This window comes from Lepidochelys olivacea, assembly GCF_965140295.1.
Source record: "Lepidochelys olivacea isolate rLepOli2 genome assembly, chromosome: 9".
Classification (NCBI taxonomy): domain Eukaryota; kingdom Metazoa; phylum Chordata; order Testudines; family Cheloniidae; genus Lepidochelys; species Lepidochelys olivacea.
This window is the reverse complement of record NC_140419.1, coordinates 60,394-77,681: the sequence shown is the minus strand read 5'-3', so window position 1 is coordinate 77,681 and position 17,288 is coordinate 60,394. Positions and strand designations below refer to the sequence as shown.

The following is a 17,288-nucleotide window of genomic DNA, read 5'->3' as shown; positions in this document are numbered from 1 at the left end:
AATTATAAAATAAATAAATTTGGAATAGCAGTATAAACAAGTCATTGTCTGTATGAAATTTTAGTTTGTACTGACTTCATTAGTGCTTTTTATGTAGCCCAGAATAAAACTAGGCAACTATCTAGATGCGTCGATGTACCACCGTGTACCTCCAGAGGTATGCGTACCCCTGGTTGAGAACCGCTGGTCTAGAATGTGCATTGCACTCTTGCAGCATGTGTGTGTCCTTGTCAGAAATGATGAACAGTCATTTCAAAGCTTAATTCACAGGATTTTCTTTACCACTAATGTACAAATCCAGAACTGCTTATGTCTCAGGTGCTATAAATAGTAGGACATACATACTCAGTTCTCCAAAGACACAAGGTGACATATGAGATCTCATGAAGGGTCAAGCAGTCTTTTCACAGATCGTCTGTAAATGGATAACATCCTGTATCAAGACTGCATATGAGATAGCTTTGGCTACACCCCCTCCATGGGTGTGAGCTCATTCAACAAGAGCACAAGCAACGTCAATAGCATTCCTCAGTGGCATTTCCATATTGGACATTTGCAGGGCTACTACATGGTCATCCATCTATACATTTATGAAGCATTATGCCATTACTACATTTACTAGAGCAGATGCAAGCCTTGAAAGGGCAGTCCTGCAATCCTTATTTAGGTAGACTCTGAGCCCTGCCTCCTAAGAAAGGTACTGCTTATAAGTCACCTAAGTAGAATACACAAGTATATCTACTTGGGAAAGAAATGGTTATTTACTGGATCGGTGGTTGTTCGAGATGTGATGCAGACATATATTTCATGACCCACCCTCTGCATCAGAGTCTGATCTCAAGGGCATTAGGTGTGCAGGAATTGAGGGGGGGTCAGGGTGATGCCACCTCATGTGGCCAGGGGAGGGGCTATGGCCACGAGGTTCAAGCGCTGCCCCTCTACAGGTACTACTAAATTTGAAATGACCTAAATTTACTTTATTAAAATAATCTCAATTAAATGAAAAAAAAATTAAGCAGTATGTTTTCTGCTGAAGTTTTAAAGAAAGTCAAACCACTGACCTGGTGGAAGTCACTGGTTAAACACCTGGAACCAGAATTTGTTGAAATGCTAGACAAGCTTTTCACAGCAATAGCTTCTTCTGCAGGGGCAGAGAGAATATTTTCTTCATTTCGATTTATTCAACTGGTTCAGTTCAATGACTAGTTAATTTAAAATTAATAAACTGATTGGGAGTTGAAAATGAGAGAGAGCTTGTTTTCCTCTTCCAAACAATGTTCCCTGCATTGAGCTGTTCCAACCTTATTTAAGATTCCTTATGTTCCTTCACCTCATATTAGCACATTAGTTTCAGAATTCTCCTGTCTTGCACTAGAGAGTATAAATGGGGGTCTGATCATAACTGTTGCCAGTGGCTTAGAATCACTAGCATGTCTGCCATTTTAGGTGTACTTTTCTCCACAAGTAGAGCTTATCCCACAAAGATTCTGCCTTCTGTTTGCTTCATTGTGTCAGAGAGATTGAGACACACCTGCTTAAGTTTGTACAGAAAGTCAGCTTTCAGGACAGAAGCTCGGATACATGATTTTGTGATCTATTGCATCACTCTGTGGCCACAATAAGACATGGCAGAGCAGATGATGATAAACCTTAGCAAACTTCCCCACATGTGTGATGAGAAACAGAGAGCGGAATCATTTATTCAACCACAGGTGCTAACTCTTAGTTTTTGTAATGTAAATAAATGTCCACTAGGCACTAGTTTCAGACTAATTTCACATCCATGGACAAGTATCAGATGGTAAAATAGAGAGGCCCTCGCTTTGAGAGGTTGCTGTTGGGAAGATTTAGATGTGACAAAACTCACTAGGAAATGGAAGTAGTAATAATTTAGAGAGGCTTTTGAATTATTTGATTTACTTGTGAGTTATGAGCATTGTAGAAGAAATGAGTCCTTAGGACTGGAATGAGGAAAGGGTTGTAACTAGGAAAAATAGGGATGGGGAGGGCATTCCATGCGTAGAAAAAAAAAAGATGTAAGTGAACAGTAGACTTGTAGGATGTGGAGACTGACATTGTTGGTGCAGTACTGATCTAAGACAGAGGGTTTGAGATGTGAGCCAGGGTTGAGTGTTGCAGGGCCTTGAAGGTGAAAATAATTTTAAACTTGATGCAGTGGGCAAGAGGAAACCAGTAGATAGATGCAAAGAGGTGAGTAACTTGTTAGATTGAAGGACAAGGAATTATCAGGCATATTTTGGATCAATTTGAGAGAGGTGAAGCAGATATTGGTGATGCTGAAGAAGAGAGTGCCGCAGTAATCAGCTCTACACACGTTCAGAAAGATACAGGAACGCATGCTTCGTTTTGGTACCCTCATATGTATATGTAGATATGTAGTGACCTTCTGATCATGGGGCAGGAGTTCAGCACTACTGAATGGAAGCTGCTTCCTTGTACGCCAAAATCTCAGCTACCCCTGTAAAAGAAATGGTCTCCCGCGCTTCAGGTTGCAAGAAACCCACAACCGCCATCAAACGTGAGCTGAGGATACGTGATGCAGCGATTTGCGGTCCCGTTCCTCGCCCTAGGGCTGTTGGCTCTGCAACCGCACAGCAACGTAAACGCCAGCGCTGCTCGCCACCCTCTACGGCTGCAGGCCGGGCGGCGCGGCCAGGTCCGCTTCGCGGCAGCACGTCGCAAGCGCCTGCACAGGACGCAGCCGGGGCGGCGAACGCTCCGCGCGCCCGAGCCGCGGAAAGCCCGGCCCAGCGGGTTGGCGGAGCGCTGGCGGCTGGGCGGAGGCTCCAGCCGAGGCAGCAGAGGGCGCTCAAGGGCAGGGGAGCCGAAGGCGGCGCGGGGTGGAAAGGGGGGGTTCGGGGATGGGGAAAGACCCAACCGCCCGCTCTCGGCTCATCTCCCTGATGGCGGAGGCCCCGCGCTCTATGGCTGCTCCCAATGGCTTGTCTGGCCTGCGGTTCCGGCTGCCTCGCTGGCCTGGGAGGACCAGATACTCGCGCCGGCTCTGTGGCGGGAGGGGGAGCGAGCCTATCTCCTCGGAGTCAAGAGGCGGCGACCGCACACGTGGGCACAGCCCTGCCCGGAGCAGCCTGAGCTCCCATGCCACCGGCGGCGTCCAACCACCCCGCAGCTCATTGACATGGGCACAGGCCGAGTGCCCTCAGCGCCTGACTGGCTCCCAGGTGTGTGGCACGACGCCTCCCTGAGGTAGCCCCGCCCCGTGGACACGCCCCACCGGTGAGCCGCATCTCTCAGAGCCGCAGCCGCGCGCCTGCCTTAGGGCAGCCAGTTGCTGATAGGCACGGGGAGCCGCTGAGCCTCCGGAAGGCACCTGCCCTGGCTGCAGGGGCTGGCATGGCGGGTGCATCGCCCCGTGTGCAGGCTGGGCCCCTGAGCTGGGCGTTTGGGTGCAGTGGCATCATAGATTGCTGTTGCTCAAGTCCGCCTTCCATTAGCAATTGCCTCCTCTCTCCGCCACCTGGTGACTTTGAGCAGTGAAAACCGGTTTGTGTATGGTGCTTCAGATGGGCTAACTGCCCAACGCTGAGGAAAATTATGAGTGAAATTGGTAAAAAAAAATCATATAGCAAATTTGATGAAAATTGGGAGTAGGTTAAGTAGGGGTCCTTGGGGTGCTGGCACAGTTTTTATGGGGGGGGGGATGCTGATGGAAACAATGTATTTGGTGTTTGTTATGACTACTTCAAGCCAGGGGGTGCGGTAGCACCCTTAGTTCCAGCACCACTGAGATGGTCAAAAAGCCACAATTCCAAATCAGGCCAACTTTGGTTAAAAGCCCATAGTGGTTAAAAAGCAATGTGAGGGTGTAATCCCCACACCTCCTGGGTGTGTGTTCTGTCCCATCTAGTGGCACTGAGACCACTTAGAGAGAGAGAGATGCTCCAGAGACCCCGGGTTTGATCCTGCCCGCCCCCAACAACTGGGGTCTGTCAGCGCTACAAGTGGGGGTGTGGTTAGGCGGTGTGGTGCCCCACCACCCTGCAGAGGGAAGAACCTCCCCAGACATCAAAGTGGGCGGAGCCAGTGGATCCTGCGCCCGCCCCCCGGCGGTCAAGGCGCAGGACAGGAAGTAGAAAAGCCCAACCCTGGAGCTCAGTTGGGCGACAGCAGGAGAGGCCAGACGCCTGTGGCCTGGCTCCGGCTTGGGAGACCCCAGCAAGCCGCGGCCAACCCGGACCGGCCAATGCCTGATGCTGACCGACACCCAGAGGAGCTACCGAGCCTACCCCTTGCCAGCTACCCAGAGGAGCCCATGGTGCTGGAACCCTCCGAGGATGCCACCCTGACCCAGGTACCCTACGAGGGGGAGTCTAGAAGCAGCCTGGGGGCAGCCGACCCCAGTCTGGCTGCAGCACTGCCAGAGCCAATGTCAATGTATTGTGGCCAGGATCCCCACTGACACAGCAGCGGGTCTTTGGCCGCTGCTAGGGCCCCGGGCTGGGACGCAGTGGAGTGGGTGGGCCTGCGTCCCCCCTGCCACCCACCTCGCGGGTGGCAGTCTCCCCCCTCCCCCTGGTTGCTAAAGCTAGGAGCCTTGGCTTCTACTGAACTATTTGGCTCAGTCCCTGCCTGAGCCCCTGACTGTTTGTTTGCTGCCCAACCCTGACCCAGAGCCTGGGCTTATATTGAACTGCTTGCGGGACCCAGCCTGAAGGACTGGGCCATGGACTGGGTATTCCCCAACCCAGTAAAGAGTGTAGTGAGGCGGTGTGGTGCCCCACCACGCCGCCAAGGGATGAGCCCTGGCTGAGTTCCCTTACAGAGGGCTTGTCCGGGATTTCAACTGGGAAGGCTCTGAAGTTCGGGGTGGGCTTTCTCAGCTAACGGAAGTATGAAACCCACACACTTCCTGGGTGTGGTGGCGTTCTGTCCCATCTAGTGGCACGAAGGCCACTTAAAGAGAGAGATTAATGAGTCTGCTCTACAACCTTAGCTAACAGCCATATGGCTTTTAGCTAATGCATTTAGTTCCAGAGGTCCCAGGTTTGATCCCGCCCACTGACAACTGGGGTCTGTCAGTGTTACAAAGGCAGCAGTTAGAAAGGAGAAACATTCTATAAAGTATGGAAAAAGGGGAAGTAGCTCGCAATCAGTATAAACTAGAAACTATGGCGGGTAGAATATTGATTATGAAAGCTAAAGGTATCGGAAAAATGCATGGCTGGCAGGGCTAAGGATAATAACTAGATGTTTCTAACCACACCAGGAACAGAAGAAATCCAAATAAGGCAGGGGTTTGTGGCTTGTTCAGGGTAAGCCCCTGGCAGGCCATGAGACGCTTTGTTTACCTGAACGTCCACAGGTACGGCCGCTTGCAGCTCCCAGTGGCCGCGGTTCGCCGTTCCCAGCCAATGGGAGCTGTGGGAAGCAGTGGCCTGGCCCGTGCCACTTCCCACAGCTCCCATTGTCCAGGAATGGCAAACCGCAGACACTGTGAGCGGCTGTACCTGCGGACGCTCAGGTAAACAAAGCGTTTTGTTTGAACAAGCCATGAACCAAGTTTGGGAACCCCTGTAATAAGGTGTAGACCCACTGATAAATTAAGATAGTAAAATTCAATAAATATTTCTCTATATAGAAAGAAGCAGGATATTTTACTCACATCACTTGGGCACGAGGAAGTACTTCTCAGTCCATTAGTAACTATGGAAGATGTTAAACAATATCTTCTAGGGCTTAACATTTTTTTAAATTAGCAGGTTTGAATAACATGCACACATGAGTCCTAAAAGAGCTTTCTGAGGTGATTGTTGCCCTGTTGAAGTTAATTTTTACTCAATCTTGGAATACTGGGGAAATTCTATAAGACTGGAAGAATGCTAATGCTATGTCAATATTCCAAAAAGACAATCAGCATGATCTGGGTAATTTAGTCAACTACTCTGATTAAAATCCCAGCCCAAATAATGGAAAAGATGGTATGGGATTCAATCAATAAAGAATTAAAGGATGAGAATATAATTAGTCCCAGTTAACATGGTAATTGTTAACAATGGCAACAGTGTGAGATAAAGATATAACAGGCACCACAGAAACTTGATGGACTGATGATAATCAATGGGACATGGTAATACCAGAATACAAAATACATAGGAATGACAGAGTAGGTTGCCCTGGTGGGGAAGTTGTGCTATATGTGAAAGAAAGCATGTAGACAAATATAGTAAAAAATCTTAAATGAAGCAAACTTTACCACAGAATCTCTGTGGATAGAAATGGCATGCTTGTAGCAGTAAGAATATGCTACTGATCAGGATAGTGATGATGCTAGTGAAATGCTCAGGAGATTAGAGAGGCTACAAAAACAGAGAACCCAATAATAATGGGGGCTTTAAACTATCCCCATATTGACTGGGTACATGTCATCTCAAGATGGGATGCATGCAGAGATAAAATTTCTGGACACCATTAATTACTTCTTCTTGGATCATGTATTGCTGGAACCCACACTGGGTGAGGCAATTCTGAATTTAGTCCTAAATGGAACACAGGGTCTCGTCCAAGAGGTGGCAATAGCTGCACCACGCGATAATAGTGACCATAGTGTAATTAAATTTACCATCTTTGCAGCGGGGGGAGGGAAATATCAAAGAAACCCCACCAAAGAAGAGTTAAACTCAAAAAGGGGAATAGCACAAAAACAAGAGAGCTAGTTAAATGAAAATTAAAAGGAACAGTCACAGGAGTGAAATGCCTGCAAGCTGCATGAAAACTCGTTAAAAATCATAACAGAGGCTCAAAATAAATATAATACCCCAAATAATAATGATAATACTATTAATAATAATAAAAAAATAGTTAAAGGACAAAAAACTCAGAGTGAACAGCAGAGTGAAAGAGGTGATTGGAGACAAAAAGGCATCCTTTAAAAAATGGAAGTCAAATAGTACTGAAGAAAATAGAAATGACCATAAACTCTGGCAAGTCAAACGTAAAAATATGATTAGGTAGCCCAATATAAAATTTGAAGAGCAACTAGCAAAAAACACAAACAATTTTTTAAGTACATCAGAAAGGAGGAAACCTGCTATTCAGTCAGTCGGTCCACTGGACAATGAAAGTGCTAACGGAGCACTCAGAGAAGACTAGACCGTTGCAGAGAAGCTAAATTAATTCTTTGCATCAGTCTCTCCACTTCAGAACTCTTGGGTGAATACCATCTGGTCCTGGTGGCTTATTACTGTTTAGTTTATCAATTTGTTCCAAAACCTCCTCTAATGACACCTCAATCTGGGACAGTTCCTCAGATTTGTCACCTAAAAAGAATGGCTCAGGTTTGGGAATCTCCCTCACATCCTCAACTGTGAAGACCATTACAAAGAATTCATTTAGTTTCTCCACAATGGCCTTATCGTCCGTGAATGCTCCTTTAGCATCTCGATCATCCAGTGGCCCCACTGATTCTTTAGCAGGCTTCCTGCTTCTGATGTATTTTAAAAAAATTTTGCTATTACTTTTTGAGTCTTTGGCTAGCTGTTCAAATTCTTTTTTGGCCTTCCTAATTATATTTTTACTCTTCATTTGCCAGCATTTATGCTCCTTTCTATTTTCCTCACAAGGATTTAACTTCCATTTTTAAAGGATGCCTTTTTGCCTCTCACTGCTCTTTTTACTTTGTTTAGCCACTGTCATAAATATAAAGGGAAGGGTAACCACCTTTCTGTATACAGTGCTATAAAATCCCTCCTGGCCAGAGGCAACATCCTGTTACCTGTAAAGGGTTAAGAAGCTCAGCTAACCTGGCTGGCACCTGACCCAAAGGACCAATAAGGGGACAAGATACTTTCAAATCTTGGGGGAAGGAAGGCTTTTGTTTTGTGTTCTTTGTTTACGTGGTTGTTCTCTCTTGGGAGTGAGAGAGGCCAGACAGAAATCCATCTTCTTCAACCCATCCTAATCCAAGTCTCCAATATTGCAACCAGTATAGGTAAGCCAGGCAAGGCGGATAAGTTTATCTTTTGTTTTATGTGAATTTTCCCTGTGTTAAGAGAGAGGTTTATTCCTGTTTTTTGTAACTTTAAGGTTTTGCCCAGAGGGGGATCCTCTGTGTTTTGAATCTGAATACCCTGTAAAGTATTTTCCATCCTGATTTTACAGGGATGATTTTTACCTTTCTTTTTTTAATAAAATCCGTCCTCCTTTTAAGAACTAGACTGGTTTTTCCATTGTTCCAAGATCCAGGGGTTTGGGTCTTTGATGATTTTGTAACCAATTGGTTAGGATATTATTCTCAAGCCTCCCTAGGAAAGGGGGTATGTAGGGCTTGGGGGGGATATTTTGGGGGAAGATGTCTCCAAGTGGTCTCTTTCCCTATTCTTTGTTTAAAACGCTTGGTGGTGGCAGCATACTGTTCAAGGACAAGGCAAAGTTTGTACTGTTAGGGGGCTTATTCCTTCACTCTCCCACTTCCCTGGTCCTTCTCGCATGAACAGAGAGCAACAATACCCGAAGTCCAAAGGTGCAAACAATTCGATGTTTATTGGGGTGAACTTCCAGCAAGCATGGTTCCAGTTTCCTTCCTTAGTATCCCCCTTCCCAGCTCTGACACCACAGAGCCTTACACCTGTGTCCCTGTTCCCATTCCTGCCCTTAGGCAAACATGATTCCAATTTCCCTACCCCCATTCCCTGTTTCCATCCCCCACCCACTCCCTGATTGACTGCAGATTATATAGTAAAACTTGAGTTCTGCTTAGCTATACCTTAACCAATCATTTTCCTGAAATTTAGCAAACCAATCCTAACATATTGTAACATGATTATGTAACCAATTCTAGCCCACCACCTTAATTAGTTTACACCCAGCAAAATTAATTATGCAGCAGACAGGAACAATCACAGAACCAGACAGAGATTATACAGACAATAGCAAAGTGGGAACTATAATGACAAAACAATACAGAAGTGAGGATTTCACATCCCAGCTATTGATAAGTGAGTTCTTGCCAGACAGGATGCTATCAAACTAATTAGTTTCCTTTTACATCTTCTAGGCACTTCCCTTTCTCTGGAGGTGACAGGCATTATCAGGACAGGATTGTATTCCTAACAGCCCAATAGCACCTTATTTCAATGTGACTAGTTTGGAATGTGAGGAGGTGACTGGTCACTTCCCAGCTTATGGCTGCCTCTGTTGCTTAGCCAAAGGCCTTAGCCTAAGAACAGGGCCTCAGACTGTCACAGTAAGAGAAGGACCTTACATTGGCAGACAGTGATTTTTATTCTTTCTTTTATACCTCTAACTAGCCAAGTGATAAAGAATACAGCTAAAAATATAGGCCTTTACAGACAGGCCTGAATATCTATATCCTAACATGTACCTTGGAAGTTTTTAACCTAAGCTGGTAAGAATAAGCTTAGGGGGTCTTTCATGTGGGTCCCCACATCTGTACCCTAGAGTTCAGAGTGGGGAAGGAACCCTGGCAGCCACTGTGGCTCTTTTTTGGTTTTCTTACTATGCTTTTTAATTTGGGGTATACATTTAAGTTGAGCCTCTATTATAGTGTCTTTAAAAAGTTTTTATGCAGCTTGCAGGGATTTAACTTTTGGTGCTGTACCTTTTAATTTCTGTTTAACTAACCTCCTCATTCTTGTGTAGTTCCCCTTTTTGAAATTAAATGCTACAGTGTTGGGCCATTGTGATTTTTTTTCCCCGCCACAGGGGTGTTAACTTTAATTATATTATGGTCACTATTACCAAGCAGTCCAGCTATATTCACCTCTTTGACCTGATCCTCTGCTCCACTCAGGACTAAATCAAGAATTGCCTTTCCTCTTGTGGGTTCCAGGACTAGCTACTCCAAGAAGCAGTAACTTAAGGTATCAAGAAACTTTATCTCTGCATCCAGGGCTGGCCTTACCATGAGGTAAACTGAAGCGGTTGCCTCAGGTGCCAGACTGTGGAGGGGCATCACTAGGACCCAGAGTTTAGAAAATTGTGTCTGCTGCTGGTGCATATGTATTCTCTCTGCTCTAGATGCACAGAGAGGGTGGAGTGCTGTGCTGGAGGAAGGAGGGCACAAGAGACATAGGCAGGCAGGAGAAAAGGTGAGAGGGAATAACAGAAAGCAACAGGAGCTGCCGGGGGAGAGTGGAGGAGGAGCCTATTATGTAACTTTCTAGCACCCACAGGAGCCTGGACTGATTAACACCAGCTTCTCAGGGAGCTTCCTGTTTCCTGCTGCTTCCCTGAACCCACTTGAGGAGAACAGGCAGTCAACTGAAGTAGTAGGAACGAGTTAGGCCCTTAAGACGCTGATATCTTCCCTCACTCAGGCCCTGCTACCAGCCTGCTTATTTGTCTCCTTCAATTGAATGTTGAGAGCCACTATAGCTGGCACAGAACAGCAGTCATGAATGAAAGAAGAAAACGTCCCTCTGGGGCAGCATTTAGAAAAAGAAAGAAAGCAAAGGAAGCTTTTCTATCTAAGCGGGAAGGAGCTCTTCTGAGATACATAGACACAAATGTTCACAGTGAGGCTTCTGGCCCCAGTTAAGATGTGAGTAGAGAGGAGATGCCTGATCTTCCAGGTAGTCAGAGTGCAGGTGACCTGGCAGCCACTGCAGCATCCATATCTCCATCTCAAATGGATGTAACCATGCACATTCCTGAAGAAAAGTGTAGATCAGAGAAGAGTGTGGTGAAGAAACTGCTGCTGTTGAGTTTAGTTCCTTAAGTCTAGATGATCCAGGATGGTGGACGCACTTGAGCAGTAGCCTGACGGGCTTCCTTGTACTGCATGGGCCACAGCAAGTGAAAAACTTCATGTTCCCCAAAGACAATGAAAATAGAAGTTTCCATCCAACACATTACTGGCATGAAATCCCCAGTGGTGACAAAGTGGAGAGGCCATGGCTTATGTACTCAATCAAAAACCCAGAATGCTGCATACTGTTTTTGTTGCAAACTCTGCCAGTCTAATGTTGCAGCCACATTGGGTTCTACAGGAACAAAGGACTGGAAAAATCTGGCTAGAAATTTGGCATGCCATGAGAAGGCAGCAAATCACCGGAGAGCATTCCATAGAAAGAGCTTGAGATGGGACTAAGATTAAAGGCCACCATGAATGATCAGCATCAAGAGAAGATTGCATCAGAGTCCCTTTACTGGCAAAATTTTCTGAAAAGGCTCATTGCCATTGTGAGAATGCTTGCTATCCAAAACCTAGCACTGCGTGGCACTTAAGATCAGCTGTATGTGCCAAACAATGGAAACTTCCTTAAAATTGTGGAGTTGATGGCTGTTTGCTGCTGTACTCCAGGAGCATCTAAGAAGAGTCGCCACCCAAGAAATGTACACACACCACTACCTTGGGAAAACAATTCAAAATGAAATCATACAGGTACGGGCAACAAAAGTCAAACAGAGGATTGTGACAGATCTGAAGTCAGCAAGATATTACTCTGTTGTTCTGGACTGCACACCGGACATCAGCCATACGGAACAAATGGCTTTAATGGTGCATTTTGTAATAACAGCAGAACCTAGTGAAAATGTCCCAGCAATGGTGACTGTCAGAGCATTTTCTAGAATTTATTGACATTGACAGGAGCTGGTATGACAAATGTGCTGCTTAAAAAGCTGAAAGATACGGGAATTGCTATAGCTGACATGAGACGTCAGGGCTATGATGATGATGCCAACATGAGAGGAAAGAACAGAGGTGTGCAGACACGGATCAGAGAGTTAAACCCTCAAGCTTTTTTTTTGTCCCATGTAGTTCTCATTCATTGAACTTGGTGGTCAGTGATGCAGCATCAGCTTCTAGTGAGACTGCTGAATCTTTTTAATAAAAAGAAAAGGAGTACTTGTGGCACCTTAGAGACTAACCAATTTATTTGAGCATGAGCTTTCGTGAGCTACAGCTCACTTCATCGGATGCATACCGTGGAAACTGCAGCAGACTTTATATACACACAGAGAATATGAAACAATACCTCCTCCCACCCCACTGTCCTGCTGGTAATAGCTTATCTAAAGTGATCATCAGGTTGGGCCATTTCCAGCACAAATCCAGGTTTTCTCACCCTCCACCTCCCCCACACAAATTCACTCTCCTGCTGGTGATAGCCCATCCAAAGTGACAACTCTGGGTTGGACGGTGAGAAAACCTGGATTTGTGCTGGAAATGGCCCAACCTGATGATCACTTTAGATAAGTTATTACCAGCAGGACAGTGGGGTGGGAGGAGGTATTGTTTCATATTCTCTGTGTGTATATAAAGTCTGCTGCAGTTTCCACGGTATGCATCCGATGAAGTGAGCTGTAGCTCACGAAAGCTCATGCTCAAATAAATTGGTTAGTCTCTAAGGTGCCACAAGTACTCCTTTTCTTTTTGCGAATACAGACTAACACGGCTGTTACTCTGAAACCAATCTTTTTAATGTAATTCAAAGCATCTATGTATTTTTCTCTGCATCAACTCATCGATGGCAAATTTTAAAGCAACATCTGGGAACATCCTCTCTGACACTGAAACCCCTGAGTGCCACACAATGGAAAAGTCAAGTGGAGGCGATAAAGCCTATCAAACACCAAATTGGGAAGATAGATGATGCCATAGTTGCCATTATGGAGGATAATGCTATGACAGGAACTGTTCTTAGGAGAACAGTAGCAGAGGGAAATGAAATCACCAGAAACATACATAACTTCAAATTTCTGTGTGGCTTAGTGTTGTGGCATGACATGCTGTTTGAAATAAATGTTGTAAGCAAGAGATTCCAAGGTGTTCGATCTTGATATATCTGGAGCAGTGGAACAATTGGACAAAGCAAAGTCATACCTACAGTCTTACCGGTCAGATGAGGGATTTCAAAACATTCTGAAGCATGCACAGAAGTTGGCAGAGGAACTTCTGTGCATGCTATTTTGTGCAAGCTATTTTGCCACCCATTCAAGAATACAAGAGTGACCGAAGAAGATGACATTTTGATTACGAGGCACGGGATAATCCCATAAGAGACCCCAAACAACAATTCAAAGTTGAATTCTTTACCCAGGTGCTAGATTGTGCAATACAGTCAGTTGAAGAATGTTTCATGCAGCCCAAGGAACACAGCAGTATATTTGGGATGTTATATGATATTCCAAAACTCCTCACTATACCTGAAAAAGACCTACACCAGCAATGCAGGGCACTAGAGACAGTGTTGACACATGGTGACATGCGAGTGATTTAGGTGATGAACTGAAAGCCCTTTCAAGGTACAGTTCAGCAGGATCAACTCCAGAGGCTGTTCTGGAATATATGTGCACAGATAAGATGACCACCCTGTTTCCAAATGCTTTTGTTGCTCTGCGCATACTTCTAACACTTCCTGTAACAGTTGCCAGTGGAGAATGCAGCTTCTCCAAGCTGAAGTTAATAAAACACATCTACGCTCCACAATGCCACAGGAGAGGCTGGTCGGCCTTGCAGCCATCTCAATAGAGCATGAGCTGGCCCAGACTTCGGACCTTCAGGAAGCAGTTCAAATCTTTGCAACCAAGAAGGCACGGGAAGTACCACTTTGATTAATTCAAACAGATAAAAATGCCAGAGTTTACTATGCAGACAAGAAAAGTTACATTTGCTGTTCAGGCATTTGAAAGTTAAGTGTTTTAAAATTTTTGAACAAGGCATTTTAAGTTGTTAGTTCCCCTTTATTGGGGTAGGTAGCAGAGCAATACCATGAGAGGAGTAGAACAGGAAGAAGGCAGAATTGAGACCTTTCAAAGTTTTTTGTCCCAAGCGAGGGGACATGGGCTGTCATTTGAGCTTCCCGTCTCAGGTGCCAAAAATGTTGTGGGCCGTCCCTGTCTGCATCCTGTCCTGAGGTGATATGTACCCAGTCAATATGGGGATAGTTGAAATCCCCCATTATTATTTTTTATTTTTATTGTAAGAGCCTCTCTAATCTCCCTGAGCATTTCACAGTCACTATCACCATTCCGGTCAGGTGGTCAGTAATATATCCCTACTGCTATATTCTTATTATTAGAGCATGGAATTAGTATCCATAGAGATGCTATGGTACAGTTTTTGGTTCATGTAAGATTTTTACTTCATTTGAGTCTACACTTTCTTTCACACATAGTGCCACTCCCCCACCAGCACGACGTGTTCTGACCTTCCAGCATATTTTGTACCCTAGTGTGACGTTTCCCTCTGGTGTTATCTGGACCAGTGATCTGCTAGGTCACTCCAATGCTTGACTCTGGGACCCAGCCTTACCATGCACTGCTGTGAGAACCCCCTACTGCTGGGCTGCTCACGCACAGCTTCTGGCATGTAAGCTGCTCCTAGCTATTTGCAACCGAATCTCCGGTCCCAGACATGGCCCTAAGAACCTCCATCTTGTCGTGTCCAATTATACCTGCTGGACGCTGCAAGCTTATATAAGTTCATCAATTTAACAAAGAAATTGATATGTACCTGGCTTGTTATCTCAAGGGGAGTCTCTGACACACTTCAAACCAAACGCACTGCTTCAGGTAGAATAAACAAACAGATTTATTAACTATAAAGATAGATTTTAGTGATTATAAGTCAAAACAGAACAAGTCAGATTTGGTCAAATGAAAATAAAAGCAAAACGCATTCTAAACTGATCTTAACACTTTCAATGTCCTTAGAAACTTAGATGCTTCTCACCACAGGTTGGCTGCTCTTCAGCCAGGCTCTCCCCTTTGAACAGTGCTTTAGTCACTTGGTGGTGGTGGTGAAAACAAAGAGGAGTACTTGTGGCACCTTAGAGACTAACAAATTTATTTGGGCATAAGCTTTCGTGGGCTAAAACGCACTTCATCAGATGCATGGAGTGGAAAATACAGTAGGAAGATATATATACACAGAGTACATGAAAAGATTCATAGATATCAAGGTCAGAAGGGACCATTATGATCATCTAGTCTGACCTGCACAGCGCAGGCCACAGAATCTCACCCACCTACTCCTGCAAAAAACCTCTCACCTATGTCTGAGCTATTGAAGTCCTCAAATCATGATTTAAAGACTTCAAGGAGCAGGGAATCCTGCAGCAAGTGACCCATGCCCCATGCTACAGAGGAAGGTGAAAAACCTCCAGGGCCTCTTCCAATATGCCCTGGAGGAAAATTCCTTCCTAATCCCAAATATGGCGATCAGCTAAACCCTGAGCATATGGACAAGATTCACCAGCCAGATACCCAGGAAAGAATTCTCTGTAGTAACTCAGATCCCACCCCATCTAACATCCCATCACAGGCCATTGGGCCTATTTACCATGAATATTTAAAGATCAATTAATTGCCAAAATCATGTTATCCCATCATACCATCTCCTCCATAAACTTATCGAGTTTAATCTTAAAGCCAGATAGGTCTTTTGCCCCCACTGCTTCCCTTGGAAGGCTATTCCAAAACTTCACTCCTTTGATGGTTAGAAATCTTCATCTAATTTCAAGTTTAAACTTCCCAATGACCAGTTTATATCCATTTGTTCTTGTGTCCACATTGGTACTGAACTTAAATAATTCCTATCCCTCTGATATATTTATAGAGAGCAATCCTATCTCCCCTCAACCTTCTTTTAGTTAGGCTAAACAAGGCAAGCTCCTTAAGTCTCCTTTCATAAGACAGGTTTTCCATTCCTCAGATAATCCTAGTAGCCCTTACCAGCCCCCATCTTTTCATGTACTCTGTGTGTGTATATATAATTCTCTTCCTACTGTATTTTCCACTCTATGCATCTGATGAAGTGGGTTTTAGCCCACAAAAGCTTATGCCCTGTCATAAATATAAAGGGAAGGGTAAACCCCTTTAAAATCCCTCCTGGCCAGAGGAAAACTCCTCTCACCTGTAAAGGGTTAAGAAGCTAAAGGTAACCTCGCTGGCACCTGACCAAACTGACCAATGAGGAGACAAGATACTCTCAAAAGCTGGGAGGAGGGAGAGAAACAAAGGGTCTGTGTCTGTCTGTATGCTGGTTTCTGCCAGGGACAGAACAGAAATGGAGTCTTAGAACTTTTAGTAAGTAATCTAGCTAGGTATGTGTTAGATTATGATTTCTTTAAATGGCTGAGAAAAGAACTGTGCTGAATAGAATGACTATCTCTGTCTGTGTGTCTTTGTTGTAACTTAAGGTTTTGCCTAGAGGGATTCTCTATGTTTTTAATCTAATTACCCTGTAAGGTATCTACCATCCTGATCTTACAGAGGTGATTCCTTTACTTCTATTAAAAGTCTTCTTGTAAGAAAACTGAATGCTTTTTCATTGTTCTAAGATCCAAAGACTTGGTCTGTGGTCACATATGCAAATTGGTGAGGATTTTTACCAAACCTTCCCCAGGAAGTGGGGTGCAAGGGTTGGGAGGATTTTGGGGGGAAAGACGTGTCCAAACTACGTTTCCCAGTAAACCCAGTTAAAGTTTGGTGGTGGCAGTGGAAATTCCAAGGGCAAAGGGTAGAATTATCTTTGAAACTATTTGAAATTATCTTTATCTTTGAAAACTCGTGGCGAACCAGGGAAGTCCCGGATGACTGGAAAAAGGCTAATGTAGTGCCAATCTTTAAAAAAGGGAAGAAGGAGGATCCTGGGAACTACAGGCCAGTCAGCCTCACCTCAGTCCCTGGAAAAATCATGGAGCAGGTCCTCAAAGAATCAATCCTGAAGCACTTGCATGAGAGGAAAGTGATCAGGAACAGCCAGCATGGATTCACCAAGGGAAGGTCATGCCTGACTAATCTAATAGCCTTTTATGATGAGATTACTGGTTCTGTGGATGAAGGGAAAGCAGTGGATGTATTGTTTCTTGACTTTAGCAAAGCTTTTGACACGGTCTCCCACAGTATTCTTGTCAGCAAGTTAAGGAAGTATGGGCTGGATGAATGCACTATAAGGTGGGTAGAAAGCTGGCTAGATTGTCGGGCTCAACGGGTAGTGATCAATGGCTCCATGTCTAGTTGGCAGCCGGTATCAAGTGGAGTGCCCCAAGGGTCGGTCCTGGGGCCGGTTTTGTTCAATATCTTCATAAATGATCTGGAGGATGGTGTGGATTGCACTCTCAGCAAATTTGCGGATGATGCTAAACTGGGAGGAGTGGTAGATACGCTGGAGGGGAGGGATGGATACAGAAGGACCTAGACAAATTGGAGGATTGGGCCAAAAGAAATCTGATGAGGTTCAATAAGGATAAGTGCAGGGTCCTGCACTTAGGACGGAAGAACCCAATGCACAGCTACAGACTAGGGACCGAATGGCTAGGCAGCAGTTCTGCGGAAAAGGA

The 17,288-nt window shown here is 45.0% G+C and overlaps 1 protein-coding gene across 2 annotated transcripts in view; it reads left to right on the top strand.

The window, feature by feature from the left end:
• Nucleotides 1-2,921: 2,921 nt before the first annotated feature.
• The window catches only part of PIGZ (phosphatidylinositol glycan anchor biosynthesis class Z), a gene marked incomplete at its 3' end in the record, with an annotated part of 30,420 nt that continues 16,053 nt past the window's right edge, over nt 2,922-17,288 (top strand). The window contains exon 1 of one of the 2 annotated variants that reach the window (XM_084640169.1): nt 2,922-3,258. Of the gene's footprint in view, nt 3,259-3,681; nt 4,334-17,288 lie in introns of those variants that run through there. The other variant, XM_084640171.1, reaches the window with a different exon arrangement.